This window comes from Armigeres subalbatus, chromosome 2, assembly GCF_024139115.2.
Source record: "Armigeres subalbatus isolate Guangzhou_Male chromosome 2, GZ_Asu_2, whole genome shotgun sequence".
NCBI lineage: Eukaryota > Metazoa > Arthropoda > Insecta > Diptera > Culicidae > Armigeres > Armigeres subalbatus.
The window spans coordinates 192,100,614-192,121,803 of record NC_085140.1 but is presented as its reverse complement, the minus strand read 5'-3'; the positions used below and the strand labels follow the sequence as shown (position 1 = coordinate 192,121,803).

General features: G+C 40.9%; 1 protein-coding gene across 4 annotated transcripts in view; it reads left to right on the top strand.

Annotated features, from left to right (window-relative positions):
* LOC134211417 (uncharacterized) overlaps nt 1-21,190 on the top strand; it is a 401,264-nt gene that overhangs the window by 16,672 nt on the left and 363,402 nt on the right. Inside the window, exon 2 of one of the 4 annotated variants that reach the window (XM_062688241.1) lies at nt 4,029-4,759. The exons of the other annotated variants lie outside the window; for them this stretch is intronic. The gene's annotated coding sequence lies outside the window, so the exon portion shown is untranslated. The remainder of the gene's footprint in view (nt 1-4,028; nt 4,760-21,190) is intronic. 4 annotated transcript variants of the gene reach the window in all.

Genomic DNA, 21,190 nt, shown 5'->3' with positions numbered 1-21,190 from the left:
AGATGTTTGGGTGAGCTTAAGGCAAAACCTTACCCTAAAAGTCAATTACTTTCAGTCTTGCGTTGCTGCAGAAAAGGACCATGGAATATGAAGCAACATAAGATAGGCGACAATGCTGAATTGGGGAGGTATGAACCCAGCCGTGGAATCCGTGGTTGATGTTGGAAGGTACTTAGATTCCGGGTTAAGGAAGCCAAGCAAAGCCCGGAACTCTCGTTTGATGGGACTTAGGCAGGATGCGTATCTATATCTGGTGGTACAGTACAATACAATCTGGTGTGGCCAGTACGGAGGCGGGAAATAGTTTGCTGGTCCTGAATCTTTCGGAGTTGGGTGATATTGGATGCAGTCCTCTGCCTCTCCCAGTCTTGGTTAACGATTTTTCCTATCCAGGCTTTGACATCAGCGGGGGGGCAACGCTACCATACGGCCTCGATAACCGATCCCAGCTAACATGTCCAGGCAAATTAGATGAGCTGAATCTGTCCGCAATAATGGCCTGGGTCCACGGATGCTTTCGATGGTCGCTTTGAGACAAACCCGTCGGTATAGCGGTGGTCATAGTTCCTATAGTCTGTTCTGAACATGGCTGCAACCGATCTTCTCAGAGCTTCCGAATTGTCCCCTCTTTTAAAGCGCATCGTGTTGGAGCAATTTACAATGGATACAGGGGAGTGCCAACTCCTCCCTCCTAACCAATGGACCGTACCATTGGGGGAGACTAAAACCGGCCTTCGGCCATCCAGAATCTGGATAAAGAGAGAGATCCTATGGTGGATGCATAAGCGGCATCTTTATGGCCAATAGCTGGCCTCAGCTTGTGTGGAGGGAAGAATTCCGGAAGCTATTCAGAGGTACCGTCAACTGGGGGGAAGATGATCATTTTTAAGACAAGACATACAATAACAATGTGTGTTTACATTTTAAATCGAAACAAATATTTTCAAAACATGTACTGCTATACGTTGCAATAATCAACAACTTTAGTTTTCTGAAATGCGTTCGCATTTATTAATATAAATTAAATTATCACACATTTTTTGAATTATCTGGTTTGGGGTGAAGTTGATCAAGACAGCTCTACTAAAACCATTATGACCTAGTAGTCAAAATACACTAGGTTATTTGTATGAATGTTGAATTTACTACGTAAAGAAGTCTAAGAAGTCAATATTTGAACGAAAATAGCATCATTTATGACTATCTCTCTCTTTCTTCCACAAAATACATTTTCATGATTATAATCGAAAAACTTGGATTTCTACTTAGCGGTAACATTACTTGAACGGAGAATATTGTTGACTACCGTTTCATAAACAAATTCGGCACTTTTGACTGACATATCAAATGATCATCTTCACCTCAATGATCATCTTCCCCCCAGTTGACGGTACCTATTTAAAATTGGAGATAGTATGCTGACGAGTTTCCGACGAGCTATGTAAAACAGCTCTAGTCCATACAGTAGTTGGCTGTCGATCTGGAACCGGGTGCTCCTGTGATTAATTCAATGTGGTTTAGGTTTTTATAAGATTAATCCTCGATCTGCAGCTGGCTTCAACCGCATGAAAGACAGTCCTCGGTCAATGGAGACATTGAGGACCAGTACAAAGCTGGGCCAGAAAGACGGTGCCTCCCTTCACATACATTTCGGCGAACGCTTTTTTTTCTGGCCTACAAGGTCAAGCAGACCGACGGATACGCGTTCGCGCCGGAGTGTCCTTAACGATCACAAGCAGGATGTCATCCGCGTAGATAAAAAATGTAAGCAACAGACCCCTTGTGGGACCCCAATCTCCTGGAGCCGGAATTACTGATGAAAACCAGCCAAAACCGGCGGGAGAGGAAATTGTGTACGAAAGAAGAAATTGTGTGGAAAGCTGGTATGTTCCTGGAGAAATTTCAAAAGCCAGTTGCTTAAGCACTAACAGTATCCAGGTGCGGCTAAAAGCCTTCGTTATATCTAGGGAAACTAGATCGACGCGTTTCTCTTCGTCGAGGGCATTTAAAAGTACATCTGCTTGCCTATGAGCTGGTCCCATGCCCAGAGTGGATGGCATATTGATAAACGATTCACCAACCTCGTTGTCACGATAACCTTTGATAAACAAACGATGTCAGCGAGATGGGCCGGTAGTTGGCAACGTCGCGGGAAGAATAACAGGCTTTGGCGATCGGAATGACAGAATGGCGACCTTGCGGCTATTAAAACTCGGCTGTATAGCCACTTACCGATACGAGTATTGAAAAGTATTCCTAAAGTGCATTGGCCACCTCCGGTAGGTCGGAGATAGTGCGGTCATCCGAATCAATGAGGATGGTAAAAGATCTGCGCATGCCACAATTTGGCTGCCTGGGTATTATTACATATAACATGACTGGCAGTACGCTCGGATGAAAGCACTACAGCAGCTTTTACTTCCGGTATTACAGTCTACCCACTATTTATTATTCAAGGACAATGTCATCCTGCCATCAAGTTCACACTGGTTCAGGGGTGTCTCAACTGTTCAAATACTCTCTCAATCCGTTTTTTTGGCCGTTTTGAAAATTGGCCACTAGAATATATTATATTGGGAAAATCTGTATGAAAAGCACCACCCCACTTTCTTATTTAAATCAATAAGCGTTTGCAGACCCCCACACGGCGTTACCAATCCTAACGTGATTTATTCGATTCTCGGCCTGGCCAAAGGGATCTTTTGGGAAGGAAATTACCATGACTGCTCGGCATACACACTTATTTTTTTTTTACCGGGATCTCAGCAATGCATGTTTAGGTTATCGACTTCCGTCTTGCTTTTTACTATGTGGAAAACGATACTGAGGATCAAAAACATGTGTTTTGGGGAGGAGAATATTTATGAAATATGCAAAAATATTCATTGTCTACCGGTGGGAATTGAACCCACACTTTCCAGTACGCTAGACGGGTGCTCTACCACTATGCCACGGTAAATGCTACCCTGGCAGGTGTATTAAGGACAGTCATCACTGAATACAAATTTAAAAGTACTCGCATTTTCAAGGGCACACCGCTCAATACGGAAGCAATGAACAACTGTCATTTTTATTATCTCACGCATGCCGCGACGCCCTTGAAAACGCGAGTACTTTTAAATTTGAATATAAATTTCGTGATGATTGCCCTTAAACCGTGACTAAGTGATTGGAACCATTCCTGTTCTGGGTATCGATGCAATGGAGAAAAGCAGATCGAATATTCAAGCTGTTTTCGTTGCAAAGATTCTACCCTACGTGTCGGTCTGAATTATGCTGATAAGGTACAAATGAGATTGATGCCCCTGCATTCCTCATTGAATTAAACACATAATGTGCCAGAGCGTTTTCTTAAACGTCGTAAGTTTCTTCAATTGAGTGTGAAAAAAAAACAACCGATATGGACAGTTCCAGCCGGTAAGATTTATGATGTCGACAGTCAATCTACTCTTTGATAGCTTTGACCTTTGGCGGCAACGCTGTGGGATTCGGACGTCGAATTAGCAACCAGATCGAATAATATTTTTTTAATGATTAATTTGCCACGATTAGAGTGTCGTCGACTTTATTTTTCACATGTTTCACTTGTATACTACCTGTATAGTTTTATATCTGTTTGATTATGCTTTGTGATCAAATCAGATAGACTTTTTTCATCTACTATACTTCATGAAGTGGATAGCCAGATGACAATATGCACATAAAAAATAGACAAATAGAACAAATGGAATATGCAAACAAACGTAAACCATTTTATATACATTGCCATTCAATCTTCTGTTCTATTAGAAAATTTCGAATATGTGTGGAATACACTCTTATTTCGACTACTTTACTCCATTATAGAACCCTTTCAGAACTTCTTATCCTTATCTTCTTATCTTCGCCCATCCAGCAGCCACAAAAAACTTAATTCAATTTATCTAACGCAATGCATCCTCTAAGAACTCGACAGAAGAGCGTTCGTTTGTCTATTTCTGAACTCGTCTAACGTTTCTCGTTTCCTTTTTTCTTGTGTGTATTTTCAGGTTTGCAGATTCCCAGCCTCTGACAGTAAATTTCTTCAATTTCAATTCGTTGATTGTGCCGTCGTGGCCGCCCGGACAGACGTGCAGCAAGCAAAGCGAAATAGGTAGTGGCTGGAGGTGACGCGAAGAAAGCAAAACAACGGTGCGTAAATGCCAAAAGCCACCGAAATTCGCACAGCGTGAAGTCAAAGAAGGCATAAACGACGACTACGCCTACAGTGAAACGAACCAAAGTCATACTCTCTTTATCATCGGTTTGCGAAAAATATCGAATTGCTCCCCACGCAAACATCTATCCGGGCAGCATTCATTGTGGACCCGCCGCCGCCGCCACTCAGCTGTTATCGCTGGAAATTCATCTCAGCCGCTGCTGCTCGGTCGAGCGCATATCTCTAGGCACCTATATCTGAGTCACAGGTTCGGTACTTCAGCGGATAGGAAGACAAATACGGCACTCGAAAGGTAGCGCCGGTCGTCACCGAGTCGTATAATTGGTGTTTCTCTTTTGTTTCACGATTTGGGAGTTTTGTTTGAACAGTTCGTTCGCGTACGCGGCGTTTTTTGGGGCATCGCACCGGGCGGGCTACGGAAGAACTTTCAGTTGGTTTCGGTCGGAGAGCCGAAACAAAAAGTGTTCACTAGCGGTGAAACAACGGAATCGTTAGTTGCTAGAGCGAGTATCTTCTGCAAAACGAATAAAGCGATAAACAGCGTGAAAGATATTGGGCAAGGTGAGTTTCATTAGAGCTTCAAGTTTTATGCACTAGATAAGGCTGAAGCACGTACGTAATTTATTGCTTTTGGGGGATTTGTGTTTCGGAAACTAAGTGTAATACATCTTGCATAATGATAAGCGATCGAAACAGTACCATGCTTTTCCGTGAGTGCTATTACTCTGCATTGAAGACAATACGCTATAGCGGAAAAAATAAACGCTGTCATCGGGGAAAAAGTAAGGCCATGCAAAGATTCCCACGGCAAGATATACCTAGAAGGTGATTTATAGAAAACTTTTGGAGCATTACAAAACGATTCAATTTCTTCGAATATGGTTCGATACTCAGAGATGAAAATTAAAAATGGTAACCTTTTCGAGAAGAAAAATTACAATGAAAACCCTGATTAATCCACCTAGCGGTGATGGTGCCTTTCTCGTTCCTTTTTTCAAATAGTATTTTGGCCATAACTTTTAAGCTATTGATTCCAATGTTCAATAGCAATCAATAGGACAGGATTCCTTGTCGAATGCAAATTGTTGCTAGCAAATCGGCTGAGGACAAGTGCCTGATTCGATTGGTATATAACACTATGGGTCTCCAGGCCTTTTATTAATATTTCGCCTTTGGAGCGAACGTATAGCCTTTGCGTATAGAGAGTCCAACTAACATTCCTTTTCTTCCTATCTGACGTAGCTGGCGCCGTTTTTAAATGAAAAAAACACCTGATTAATCCACCTAGCGGTGTAGATGTCTTTTTCGTACAAAAAAAAATACTTAAAAAATATGAGTGAGTGTTTTTTAGCGTGTTTTGCGCATAGAAAATAGTATTTTGGTAATAACTCCTGATCCCATTGTTCAATGTGGCCAATTTTCAATAGCAAACAATGCGACAGGATTCTCAGTCGAATGGAACTTGTTGCGACTAATTTGGTAAATGACACACACACACGTACATACATACACACAAACAGATATCACCTCAATTCGTCGAGCTGAGTTGATTGGTATATAACACTATGGGTCTCCGAGCCTTCTATCAAAAGTTTGGTTTTGGAGTGATCATATAGCCTTTACGTATACTTAGTATACTGCCGTCATACTCATATTTGTCCCATGTTTGCTGGGATTCCCTATATACATGGGACAGTTATGCGTATAACGGCAGTATACGAGAAAACAAAATGTGAGCTTCCGAAACGTGTACGTGTATTAAGAATGCATGTTGACTTCGCTTCGTAGTATCCTATCCGATGTCGCGATAATAGTCGGGGCATATATTTCTCCTTTCGGCATTTTTTAAATGAATGCAGCTTATACGAGAAATTGTCAAGATTTCACGGGAGAAAGCGAAAAGCATACCGAACGAAGTTCTCCTGTATTGATCCAGTTTCGATAATAATTATCATAAAAAGGATACCAGTATGCAGTACAGGAACCGTAGGCATTGTGGATCTCGAAGCTTTGCAGATATTTTAAAAAGAAACCTAAGTTGCTCGGTGGCCTTGAAATCACATCGTTATAATGTGCTCAGGATGGGAGTCCTCCTTCAAGCTAAAGTATTGTACTTGGTTCACCCTCTATAGGGTCTGTCCTTCAATGGTGTAGTCAAAACCGGGTTAGGAACAAGATGATTGATTATTTCGATAGGTGGTGTTCTCGTAACTGATCGTAAAAAGAAACGATTGTTTTTGACGAATGTTCGAAAGACAAAAGGGCAAAACACAAAAGGTCGACACTCTCGATAGGTAGCATACTGTGAGAGACGTTTTTCGATAGCTGTTACGATAATGAACTGATTTGGGGGGCTACAACCCATGATAAATTTCTTCAATTGCGGGGAGCACTGGTTCTGACGATGCATTTACACTTGTTTACACAGCTGTACGAAAAAAATATGGTCCCCAACATAAAATAAGCGAGAAAAACGTGTTTTATTAAACCCCCTCGGTGGGGGCCACCTATCCGAATCAGCTTTTTCCAACTTGTATACAAGTGCGATAGTTTTGTTTCCGTAGCTTGTTATGATTTGAAGAGGTTTTTGCCTCTCTTTTATCGTTTTTCGTTATCTATCGAGAGCGATTTCTGCAAACCTTCTGCCCCTTTCGACATTTTGTTTTTTCGACCGTTTGTCCTTTTACCCTTTTTACATTTTGACCTTTTATCTTTAGACCTTTTCTCCCTTCGACTTTTTCTCATAGATTCAATAAAAACAATCGATCATCTACTAGTTTTTTGATGACGTTCCAGCTTACTCCTTTCAGCCATCATCAGATCTGAGACAAATTTTATTAATTAGATCAAACTAGTTTCAATTACATACAATTTTCTTTTCACCCACTTACATTCAAAAACGTACACTTCCCACTAGTAGGGTCTAATGACTAACCTCTCTTTGATTCTTATACTATCAGATTTCTGCAGACACGGAGATCGACCGGCAGAAAAACAACAAAGCTACCAGGAGATCTGATCAAACACGGTGGTGATGCACTGGTTAGAGCGCTACACTGGGTTATTATTATTAGCAAGGTTTGGGAGGATGAGGTCTTTTATGCCTGCTATTCAACATCGCTTTGGCGGGGGTAATACGAAGTGCAGGGCTTTACACGAGTGGTACGATTTTCACGAAGTCCGTTCAGCTATTTGGTTTCGCTGACGACACTGATATTACGGCACGTAACTTTGAGAAGATGGAAGAAAAGCAAATCGGACTAGTCATCATTACGTCAAAGACGAAGTACATGATAGGAAGAGGCTCAAGAGAAGACAATGTTAACCATCCACCACGAATTTGTATTAGTGGTGACGAATCGAGGTGGTTGATGAATTTGTGTACTTGGTAATTATACCAGCTGAGATATTTCGGAGATGCATCACGATCGAGTAGAGTTCGCCGCCGTACCAAACTGACTATCTACAAAACTCTTATTAGACCGATAGTTCTGTACCGACATGAGACCTTGACGATGCTCGTGGAGAACTAACGCACACTTGAACTTTTCGAAAGGGAAGTGCTGTGTACCATCTATGGTGGGATGCAGATAGCTGGCGAGACGTGGACGAGGCGAATGAACCACGAGTTGTATCATCCATCATCCATCATCCACACCGCGAAAATCGGACGTCTACGGTGGGCCGGGCACGTAGCCAGAATGTCGGACAGTAATCCGGTGACAATGGTTCTTGACAACGATCCGACGGGAACAAGAAGGCGAGGTGCACAGTGAGCAAGGTGGATCGATCAGGAGGAAGACGATTGGCGGACTCTTCGCAAATTGCGTGGTTGGAGATGTGCAGCCATGGGCCGAGCTGAATGTAGAATACTTTTATGCACTGCACAGGCCACTCCGGCCTTAGTTTGGATATAAATAAATAAACATAGTGGGCCCTCCTTAGCCGTACGGTAAGACGCGCGGCTACAAAGCAAGACCATGCTGAGGGTGGCTGGGTTCGATTCCCGGTGCCGGTCTAGACAATTTTCGGATTGGAAATTGTCTCGACTTCCCTGGGCATAAAAGTATCATCGTGTTAGCCTCATGATATACAAATGCAAAAATGGTAACCTGGCTTAGAAACCTTGCAGTTAATAACTGTGGAAGTGCTTAATGAACACTAAGCTGCGAGGCGGCTCTGTCCCAGTGTGGGGATGTAATGCCAATAAGAAGAAGAAGAAATAAACACAGTGAAGAACATACTGGAGAATATTGTAAAAATGATACTCTATCGTGCGACGTCAAAAACATTTCGAAATATCAACAAGGCCGTTTCAAATATTTAATTTACTTTTTGTCCTACTGGTGGGGATAATAAAACTGGGGGGATAATAAAAAATAAATATTAAAATGAAAAAAAATAATAAAACTCCTCGGATTTGTTAAAGAATGTTTTGAAAATCATCAAAATTATCCAAATTTTATATTGTTGCCCCCTCAAAATATTACTTTTTGGCAAAAAAATCCGAGGGGGAGGGAGACAAAATAGATTTTAAATATTTGTATCGGCCCAATTGAAAATTACAAAAAATAATCAAAGTACCCTGTCTAAAGGTAGTCTAGGGCGTTAAAGGATATTGGTCGACCTTTACAGAATCCAAATAAATGATGCCTCGCGATTCTAGAGGCACCAATCTCGCTAAACAAGCAACGAATAACTGTCATCTGGGGAAGGGTCGTTTGGCCGTAACCCATTCGGCCGAATGCCACTAGCCCAAAGTCATTTGCCCGAAAGGATCATTTGGCCGAAAGGGTCGTTTGGCCGAAAGGGTCATTTGGCCGAATAGGTTATGTGGCTGAATAGGATATTTTAGAAGTGAGAAGAGAGACGCACTTCGCTTCTTCTTCTTCTTCTTCTTCTTCTTATTGGCATTACATCCCCACACTCAGACAGAGCCGCCTCGCAGCTTAGTGTTCATCAAGCACCTCCACAGTTATTAACTGCGAGGTTTCTATGCCAAGTTACCATTTTTGCATTCGTATATCATGAGGCTAACACGATGATACTTTTATGCCCAGGGAAGTCGAGACAATTTCCAATCCGAAAATTGCCTAGACCGGCACCGGGAATCGAACCCAGCCACCCTCAGCATGGTCTTGCTTTGTAGCCGCACGGCTAAGGAGGGCCCCACGACGCACTTCGCACTACTCTTTTTTCACAGTGAAGAGAGTAGTGAGACGTCTCACTTCTCACTGAAGAAGGCGAGAAGCGTGAAGTGAATAATAAATAGCCAATAAATAGCTCACCAAATGACCCATTCGGCCAAATGACTTTTTCGGCCAAATGACCCATTCGGTCAAACGACCCTTTCGTTCAAAAGACCGTTTCGTTCAAATGACCTTTTCGGCCATATGACACTTCCGGCCAAATGACCCTTTCGACCAAATGACTCTTTCGACCAAATGACCCTTTCGACCAAATAACCCTTTCGACCAAATGACCCTTTCAACCAAATGACCCTTTCGATCTAATGGTCTATTCTGCCAAATGTTATATTCGGCCTAGTGGCATTCGGCCAAACGGCCCTTCCTCCTTGCAATAAATGTGACGATCCATATAAAAAAAACTCAGAGGCTTCATACAAAAAGTGCGACATACATGTGTGAGGGGCGTTCAAAATAGAAAAGGTTTGCGTTACGAAATCAATCTTTTTTCATTCACATTGGCATTTTTCCATACAATACTTCCATAGATGACGTCGCTCAAAAAGACAAAATAGATTTTTGGATATATTATAATTAGGGGTGGTGGATATTCATGGACATGGCCGCGAAATTTAAACATTTTCGCGAAAAAACGCGATATTAAACTTTCTCGTTAATAATTTTATTCCATTCTATTGCCTCAATCGATTTCTTGACCTAGTCAATACCAAATCTACAAACAACGCATTTTTTTACGTCTCGATTTTTTTTTTTCAAAATGCCAAGTCCGAAATTGGTCGAATGTTGAGCCAAAATTGAATTGAAGAACAATTTTGTTTTTCTTTCAAATTTTAAAAAAAGTTAGGGACGTAAAAAATGGGTTCTTTAGGAATGTTAGAGATTCTCAAAGGGCTACTACCGAATTGCATTCACATGACCTGCAATACTCACATTATGGGATTGCTTGACGAAGTTTGGAGAAAAAAGTTTCCCAACGTTGATCGTCTCGTGGCATGTTTCAAATCTATTTTTTCTCATTCGGCCTCTTTCCGCTTTCCTCAGCTCTTCAAAATAGCGGTGAAATATCTGTCTATTCCTGGAAACTCGGTAGATGCTGAACGTAGTGTCTGCCAGTAACAATTACACTTCCCAGCGCTAAAAGTTGACGGAAAAAATTTGGCTTTTGACCAGTAATGCAGAGAAATAATAAAAATAATAATTTGAAATAAATAAACGCAACAATTTGAATAAATATGGAATCTACATTGTCTTTTTTATTGTTTGTACCGAAATATAATTTACCGCGAAAGTGCCGTGAATTTTCAGATTTTCTGAATTGGCTGTCCGCGAAATTTTGAAAATTTTGCCGCGAATTTCCACCACCCCAAATTATAATGTCATGTCGTATAATTATGAGTTAGGAAATTTTCTTCATATTTTATATATTGAAAAAAACAAAGGAACCATTCCACTGCTGTAACGACGACGGCCAATACATCTCACTGAGATGTAGATCCGAAACAGTTCCTGGGCCCTTAACCTGTTAGAAATATCTTCGATGTCTCCACTGTTTTTATGAGTTGGAATAGCTCCACGGGACTTCATAACACCATTATTGAAATATTACAGAATTCGTTGAACATCCACGACATTCAAAACTGTCCATGAGTTCAGTTCTTAATTATTTGTTTATTTGTTTATTTATTAAAATAATTCATCTGACAATGAATGTCTAAATGAATATTAGTTAAACTAATTGGTTACGGTCAGGTCATTGGTACGGAAAAAGTCTAGTAACCGATGACGAAACACGTCAGCTGAAAAATTAAAGTCAACAATATCGAAGAATTAGTTGAAGCGGCGACTGATGGATCAAATTGGTTCGTGTAGTGCATAGTTGCTAGTCTGTGGTTCTAGAAGCAAAAATAGACGTTGACGAAGAGGTCTTTCAGGTGCATATAGATTTAACTGCGACAGTAGTGCTGGACAATCGATGTGACCCGTGAGTAGCTTCCCAGCAAACTCTAGTGGTTCGATGCTAATCAACCGGCACCGCTCCTCGTACGGTTGCAAGTTCGTCGGATCACGCTACCTTAGGAATCGAAGAGCGTATCTTAGATTATAACAGCCGATGATTCCAGTATTTATCGCACAAGGAAACAGTACAGTGATCTAAAGCATAACGGATCACGAAATTCGCCGGCTATTTTGAAAATAAACCCCAATTGACGATTAGCTCGGGCTACAATGTCATCGTAGTGAGGTCTGTATGTCAGTCCCCTATCCAGGATAACGCCAAGATCCTTAATGTGCTGAACGCGAGTGAGCGATCGTCCAGACAGGACATAGTCGAAGATGATTGGTGCGTTTTTCCGGTGATATGAAATGATGTTGCATTTTTCTATACTTAAGTCCATAAGATTTCTTGAGCACCAGTCCGCAAAAATACACAACATATTTTGCAGTTCGTTGCAGTCTGTCAGGTTTTTTATAACGTAATAGATTTTGGAATCGTCTGCGTAGAAGAGGCGGCAGCCTTGTGACAACAGCATATCATTAATGAAGATCGAGAATAGTAGAGGGCCCAGATTGCTGCTTTGAGGTACTCCGATTTGTTTGCGAAAACTTCTGATTCTGTCGTGCCAATTTTCACACGCACCGAACGATTCTGCAAACATGACCTAAACCAATCGGCAGCCGTTGATGAGACGCCGAGTAACATCAGCTTAGCAATCAGAATTTCATGGTCCACAGTATCGAAAGCGGCTTTCACATCCATATATGCTGCATCAACCTGCCATCCAGAATCCATACAACGCAGGCAGCTGGACGTACGTAAATTACGTACTAACCGACCGCCTCGGATAAAAATCGTGTTGATCGGAATCAATGTAGTTTTTAAAACACGCAAATAGAGCGTCATGCATTATAACTTCGAACAGACAGACGGAAATATATAAGAATGTTTCCAGTGTGTAGGAAACTCACTTTGCAGTGCCAAAAGTTGGAAGATTCTCGCAAGTGGGCTGCAGAGATTTACAGCACAACGTTTCAAAGCTGATGATGGAATCCCATCTGGCCTGGTTGTGAAGGAGAGCTTCAGTTTGCGCATTGCGGCCATCACCATGTCTTCAGTTATGCGGGAATTCAAAATGCAGCACATCACGTGGCGTCCCGTCAATGGCACGTGGCACTTGCACCAACGAGGCAGTGAAATCGTGAAACACTTGCTTGAATTGTCAAATTCAAATCGATCAACAAGAAGGTCTCTGATAATCTTGCATTGAAAATCCATAATCAGTATACCCTTTTCAACCCCCCTCCCCCTTTGTCACACTTTTTGTATTGAACCTCTAGAATGTTTGTATCCAGCTTTCCACGCTCGCCATAATGGCGGATGCTATAAAAAGTTTGACAAGAACTGCTTCTCGACATTGAACTGAAATTTTCATCTAAGCAAACGTTAATATCCCCGTTACCAACGACATCCACTTGTTTATTATTGAATCAACAAAAAGTTTTGAAAATTTCCATTAAAATCAATAAAATAATTGCATTTTTTTTACTTATTTCAGACATTATAGGCTCTAGAACCTATGAATCACTGTGTTTGTCTTTCAGATATCCAATATCTAAACTCAAAAATGGCACCATAGTTATTCTGGGAATGTTATGATTTGCATATACTGTTGTAAGTATGTCCCATGGGGTTTCTCCAACTAACGCACCAGCTCAGAAACCTATGAATCACTCTGTTGATCTTGTAGACCTTCAAGATCTGATCTCAAGAATTGTAAAGAGTACCGTAAATGTATTGGTATTTTGTATATACTGGGGTAATGATGACCCATGCATGGTGCTTCTCGAACTAACACACGAGGTCGACAACCTATGAATCACTCTGTCGACCTTGTAGACCTCCAATATCTGAACTCAAGAATAGTTTGGAGTACGGTTGATGTTCTGGCAACACTGCGATTGGATAAACATAGTTTAATTATGTCTCGAGTAACAGTGCCAACTTGAAATTAGGATTGAGGCCCTGTAAAACGCTTTGTTATTTACGTAGATCATCAAAATTTGAACTCAAGGTAGGTTTTGAAGCTCTAGAAGATCTAAAAAAAAATATGTTTTATCCTATTATTCTACTTTTTCATGATTTGCATCCTTTTGAAGCAGTATGTCCAAAATTTATGTTGAAACATGGTGAAAAAAAAATCCGTATCGTTGTTGAGGAAATAGGCGGATGGATAATAACTAATGCGCTACTTTCTGAAGATCTACGCTTCATAGTTGTATTATTTTACAGAACACTTAAGGCAATTTTGATGTCATTTGAAAGGCAGAGTGAGTCGGAACAATACATTTTATTACCCGTAACAAAGCTGTTTAGTATGGCATGTGCATTCATAGTCAAACTGCAATCCAATCCATACCGACAAAAAACAAGCAGGAATGTGGCGCACCAGGAATACATTTATACACTGGGTTTGTATTTTCATGCATTCTTGGCAGTTTTCGATTTTTATCAACTTCCATGGTCATGAAATTACAATAATCAGATTGAGAATTAATCAAAATTCTCTAAGAAACTTGTATCTGCAATGAACACGATGCCGCGAGTTGGCAATGTACCAGCGGTAGCATCGACTTCAAAGAAGGAAGATAAAATGTGGGAGGCACTCAGGTCGAGCGACACTTTGGGTGAGATCACGCTGCATCGAAATGTAAATATACCCAACGAGCATCTTTTATTGCCCCTGGAGCCGTACCTCATCGTTGACAACATCCAACGCTGACAGACACCCGGCATCAGCAGCCAGATAACAATTGCAGCAATTAGAGTTTGGTAAACATTTCGCAAACACCGAATGTGTGTGTTTGGTGGGTGCTGCAATATCCTCGGGCGCATTATTATGCAAATATGTTCATGTATTGTGCAATGTCGACGTCACCGTAAGCTGTTAAGTTTTGTGCAACGATCGGAGAATTTCCGAAATCCCTGGCGGCGGCAAATCGATGATTGATGATTCCAATGCAGGACGATTCGACTCGGAATTGATCGATCGAGCGGGTGCTCTGCCGATGACATACCCCTATCTAGCATCTGTAAGCCATGTGCAATGTGCATGAATTAGTGAACGTTTGAACTTCGCGACGACGCGTGTTCCTCTTCTCGTGAACACGAGTTGCAAATTAGTGGGGCAAATAATAGAACGGCAATCTGCGCGACACAGTTGCGGCTTGGTGGAGCCAATTACTCTGTAGATTTCACAGACTGATGGTAATGGGTGTGAAATCGATATTGCTTCCATTGGAAGGCGATTTCACTGGCTTCTGGAAGATGTTCAACGGGGCAAACACACCAACAAGTTTATAATAATTACCTCACTACTTGTGTAACTTTAAAAGAACTGAATGGCATAAAATCAATAAATAAATTCCAGGCAATCATAAGAACTCAGAATAATCCACATTATGGTGATGATGCTACATTTCTATGTGTGAAAGGACATAAAATCAAATCAAAATACTGATCAGTTAATTTCTTATTTGACTTATTTATTTCAGCGTCTTCAACAATAGACTGATTCTTATACCTAAATAATTGAATGTTTAAACATTCACATATTGGCATAGTTCATAGTTAAAAAATGTGTAGATTCGAACGTTTTATGCTCAAATATCATCTCTGCTATATTGACTAACTTGTTAGTCTTAGAATGGTATTTTACGGATTCTTCTGATAATTACTTTGTAATTGAGGCTGCCTCGGAAGCCTGCCTTGGGAAGGACCTTACTAAAAGAATTCAAGTATTCAAAGCTCTATAGCATCAATTTCCTGGTACTTCACAGGTGACATTTTTTTCGTATAAAAGGCTTCTTTCGCATTTCCAATTTTAGTATTTTATTATTGACATCACATCAAAAACAATGCATCCAGAAGATAGAAATGCAGATTAGCACACGACAAGTAAATCTCGGAAATCTAATCAATGCCTCAGATCGATCCCAAACCAACATGTCTCATGTCTTTCCAATCTGTACGAGCATCACTTCCACAGCACTCGTTAGTCATTCTTCCGAACGAGGACATGCTCATCATGCGTCATTTGCTTTCGGCAGCCAGTGGAGTGTTCTGAATCGATACATACGTGACAATGAGATGGAAATGATTCAGAGAATGCATCATCATCGGATGCTGGACGGGGGTGGAGACAATTTCGTTTACCGTTCCCCTACATTGAACATAGCTGTAGGTAGGTGCATTAGTTCCACAACGATAGTGCAGTATCCGAAAAGTACAGCAGAATAGGAATCCTATCGCACGAGAAAGGAAAGTGTTGTCAAGACAGTGCATTCCATTTTAACCAATATATAGCGATAGCGTGCCGTAAATGAATGCAGGCAGGTGAACGATGATGGATACCGAATCAAGTGAATTTGATAGTAAAATGAGATACGCTGGAAAGAACCTCTTTCGCGCAGCGACTCCGATGTAGGGACACTGATGACTTCGACGATTTTAGCTCCTCTTATTTGTCATTCTTTAGTTGTTTTCAGTTTTGCCAACGATTTTCCATTAGTACAATATGCATTTCGTGTTATCTATTGAGTTTTAGATAATTTAACAGTTAGCAGAATTGCAGATGTTGGAAGCATCCTAATTGTGTTATGAGCATTGAATAACTTTTTTTTCCTTTTTATACTACCCCATTCGATTTCATAACTTCTAAATAAGTTTATTTGACCAAGGATGGAATTATTCCGGAAATTTTATTGAAAGATTTTTTCATAAATTTTTATACAAAATGAATTAGGTAATTCTAAAGCAATTTTCGGTAGGATTTCTAACGGAAATATTAATGATGATGATGATGATGATGTAATTCCTGAATTAAGTAATTCGTAAATGATTCGTGAGGCCGTTACAAATATTTAATTTAAATTATGTCCTACTGGTCTCCGAAAGGTCAAGTGAGGGGGGCGGGGGTGGATAATAAAAAATAAATATTAAAATGGAAAAAATCAATAAAACTCCTCGGATTTGTTAAAGAATGTTTTGAAAATCCTCAAAATTGCCGGATTTTTTTTGCTGCCCCCTCAAAATGTTTCTTTTGGGCAAAAAAAAACGAGGGGGGGAGACAATTGTTTTTAAATATTTGTATCGCCCTAATCAAGCTGTTGACCAAGCTGTTGAGGAGTTTCCAATTAAATTTTCAGAGGAATGTCCGAAAGTATTCCTAAATGAAATTTTGAAAGAATTCCTGGAAGAAATTCTAAATAAATTTCTAAGTGAAATTTCAAAGGAATTCCGAGAATTTCTTCCTAGAAGGGAAGGGATTTCTTGAGGAATTACAGGAAGAATTCGTTTGACAAAATACTGAAATACTTGTTGATGCAATTCTTTAAAAAAAAGTTTTCCGTTGGAACTCCATACATATTTCCAATGAAATTCTTTTGCTCATTCATTCGGATTTTTAGCAACTTTTCCAGGAATTTTCTTTTTGGAGATTCTTTAGAGAAAGCTATAGAAATTTCTTACGAAATTCTTTCAGAAAATCCTTTTAAATCCGAAAATTTCCGTAGGACTTCCTGTAGGATCGTAGTAACCTATGTGTTAGTAACATTACGAACTGCAATGTAATGTCACTTTAGAATAAATAAAATCATTAATCTTTCAACCCTCAACCTGAAAAGACGTCTTTACAAAATTGGTGACGAGGATAAAGAAAAAGTAAAAAAAAGTAAGTGGCGTGAAAATTTTGACGCATATCTCGCATGGAAGCAAATTGAAATGAGGACAAATTGAGGATGCTGATGATGTTTGGCGGTCCAGATGTACGGAAAGTAATCGGCGAAGTCCACGAAATTGATCATGCGGCAGATAATCGATATAGAATTGCAGTCAATCTTCTAGATGAGTATTTCATCCCACGGGTATCGAAAACATACGAACGTTTGAAGTTCCGTCAAATTACACCAAAGGAAAATGAATAGTTGGGCACATTTGTCATACGATTAAAGCACCAAGCAGCCTTCTGCGATTTCGGAAACCAGCTGGAAAATTTGGTTGTGGATCAAATTGTGGCGACTACGAATAATTCCAAACTGGAAACGGAAGTGTTTGGAAAAGGATCTTACGTTAAATGAAGTACTGGCTATTGGGTGCACAGATGAATCAGTACAACTTCAACTCAAGAATTGGGTAAACCAAAATACAACAAAATACAACAGTTCGAACTAAAAAGCTTTGATTTCACTTGTTTCTACGATGGTAAGAGCATATAGGCATATGGTGAAATGAACCAAATTTGGAAGTCTTTTGTTGTAAGCATCAAATATCATATGATTTAATTTATGTTTTGTTCGAGTAACTTGTTTGATGAAACCCTAACGTGCAAATATATGACAAATGCTCAGCTTCTGATTTTTAAGAATTTAACGATTAGTCGCACATTGACAATTATATTACTCAAATGTCCAGGGAAAAAAGGAGAAATAATAATATAATAAAATAGCAATGATTTGTCATAAATCTAAGAATTTGGTAGAACAACGGCTTTTAGGTGAAACAGTGTTTTTATGCAGCTAAAAGCTCGAAAATCACTGTAACATGGTCAAAACGTGAATGTAACGAATCGCAATGTTCACAAGACTTGTAGAGCTCACCAAAAGCTGCCGTATAGAGGTTGTTGCGATAGTTTTCGGTGTTTATATGTCTTGTTAGATTTTTTTCAAAATTGCAAATAGCCCAAAAACACTAAATCGACTTGAGCCACCTCGAAATTTTATCCGAATAAACTGAAAATTTGTCAGGAGGCTTATTTTAGCATAAGAATTATGGTTCTGGGCTGACCGGTTGATTTTTCGATACTTTTTGAAAACATGAAGAGGCCTAAGGGGTTGTACACATATTACGTAAGCAATTTTTCTGGGTTTTTCGAACCCCCTACCCCCATGTAAGATTTTTTTCATACAAATGATTTTTTATTTATATGGTGCGTAAGAAAAGGACAGACCTCCCCCTTCCCCCATAAGTGCTTACGTAATATGTGTACGTAATAAGTGCGTGTTTGATTTTTTTCTTTATTGAGGTGTTTTTTTTTTATTCTAGATTAAGTTCAACACCGGTATGCGTTTGAAGAAATCAAAACCATATTATTGAAGGAAGAAACTCTTGGTTTTTCCCTCCCCTCGGATATGTGGTGGGCTTACGCCATTGCACTGATATGGCAACCAAAGACATATCCTGTCGTGGTGGTATCACATTTTGACTATTTTTGTTCAATGCCGCGTCACAATTTGGCATTGACGTACTGATTTTACGGATGTGCATGTGAACCAACGGACATCGTGTCTTGGAGCTTGGAATAGTGATGCAATGAGGTGGGCCTCTTTCTTCAGTAATTTCATTTCATTTATTTAGTCTATATCTAAACAGATAACACTGAATCAACAATTTGACGCCACAATACACGGTTCGAGGCCGCATCTCTCCATCCTCGAATACGCCCCACGCTCGCCAAGTCGTTCTGCACCTGGTCTGCCCATCTCGCTCGCTGCGCTCCACGTCGTCTCGTACCTGCCGGATCGGAAGCGAACACCATCTTTGCAGGGTTGCTGTCCGGCATTCTTGCAACATGCCCTGCCCATCGTATCCTTCCGGCTTTAGCTACCTTCTGGATACTGGGTTCGCCGTAGAGCTGGGCGAGCTCATGGTTCATTCTTCGCCGCCACACCCCGTCTTCTTGCACACCGCCATAGATGGTCCTAAGCACCCGTCTCTCGAATACTCCGAGTGCTTGCAAGTCCTCTTCGAGCATTGTCCATGTTTCATGTCCGTAGAGGAAGACCGGTCTTATTAACGTCTTGTACATGACACATTTGATGGGGTGGCGAATCTTTTTTGACCGCAGTTTCTTCTGGAACCCGTAGTAGGCCCGACTTCCACAGATGACACGACTGATATTGTTATCAGCCGTTAGCAAGGATCCGAGGTAGACGAATTCCTCGACCACCTCGAAGGTATCCCCGTCTATCGTAACACTGCTTCCCAGGCGGGCCCTGTCGCGCTCTGTTCCGCCCACAGGCATGTACTTTGTCCTTGAGGCATTCACCACCAGTCCAACTTTTGTTGCTTCACGTTTCAGGCGAGTGTACAGTTCTGCCACCTTTACAAATGTTCGGCCGACAATGTCCATGTCATCCGCGAAACAAATAAATTGACTGGATCTGCTGAAAATCGTACCCCGGCTAAACCCGGCTCTCCGCATGACACCTTCTAGCGCAATGTTGAACAACAGGCACGAAAGTCCATCACCTTGTCTTAGTCCCCGGCGCGATTTGAACGAACTGGAGTGTTCGCCAGAAATCTTCACACAGTTTTGCACACCATCCACCGTTGCTTTGATCAGTCTGGTAAGCTTCCCAGGGAAGCTGTTCTCGTCCATAATTTTCCATAGCTCTACGCGGTCTATACTGTCGTATACCACCTTGAAATCAACGTACAGATGGTGCGTTGGGACCTGGTGTTCACGGCGTTTTTGGAGGATTTGCCGTACAGTAAAGATCTGGTCCGTTGTCGAGCGGCCGTCAACGAACTCATTCACTAATCGTGACAGACGACGGAAGATGATCTGGGATATCACTTTGTAGGCGGCATTAAGGATGGTGATCGCTCGAAAGTTCTCACACTCCAGCTTGTCGCCTTTCTTGTAGATGGGGCATATAACCCCTTCCTTCCACTCCTCCGCTAGCTGTTCAGTTTCCCAGATTCTGACTATCAATTTGTGCAGGCAAGTGGCCAGCTTTTCCGGGGCCATCTTGATGAGCTCAGCTCCGATACCATCCTTACCAGCTGCTTTATTGGTCTTTAGCTGTTGAATGGCATTCTTAACTTCCCTCAAGGTGGGAGCTGGTTGGCTTCCATCGTCCGCTGAACTGACGTAGTCATCTCCTCCGCTGCCTTGACTTTCACTGCCTGTACTCTCAGCGCCATTCAATCGGTGCGCAAATTGTTTAATTTCTCATTTTTGTAATTTTTTTCAGCAGTGAGCACACCGGAAAACAACAAAACACGACACAAATTTAGCCTAAATTGCCCGTTTTGCAAATGTTTATTGATATGGGAGCATGTTATTGGTAGTGGAGCAGATACCCTATATTTATTCTGGCCTTTGTTTGCCTTCTATTTTGACTATCTTCAAATCTTCCTTCTCATAGCCCATTTCAAATATATCTCTTTTGTCAACTATCTTCCTCGCTTTCAATTTTGTTAGTAGAAAATGCATTTTAAACTAGCTAATTCTTTGAAGAGTGGTAGAAATGCTAGTACCTATTAGGTTGGTAAGAAAATAGATCAGAGTGCGTTTTTATATGATATGCAGATTGTTCGCGAGAATCAGAAGCTTTTAATCTGATTGTGCGGTCGATATGTGAATATTTTCTGTCGGAATTGAGGGAAAAAAGTAGATCATGTTTGTTTGTTGCTTGAAAGACAAATGTTCAGCATTCAGAGATCACGTACAGTCGTGATTTATTTAGTAGGCAGAACGATCGGCCGGTCATGACACAATTTGTTCTGCTTTGTGCGGTTAGCAGAACGATCGCCCGATCATCGAAATGTTGTTCTGCTTTGTGCGGGTGAATAAATCAATTAGAAAGTGAAGATGCAGTTCGCGCCAGTAAGCAGAACGATCGGACGGTCATCGAAGATATTGTTTTGCTTTGTGCGGTTAGCAGAGAGATCGGCTGGTCATCGACAGTTTTGTTCTGCTTAGTGCAGAATTATTAAATTTTTTAG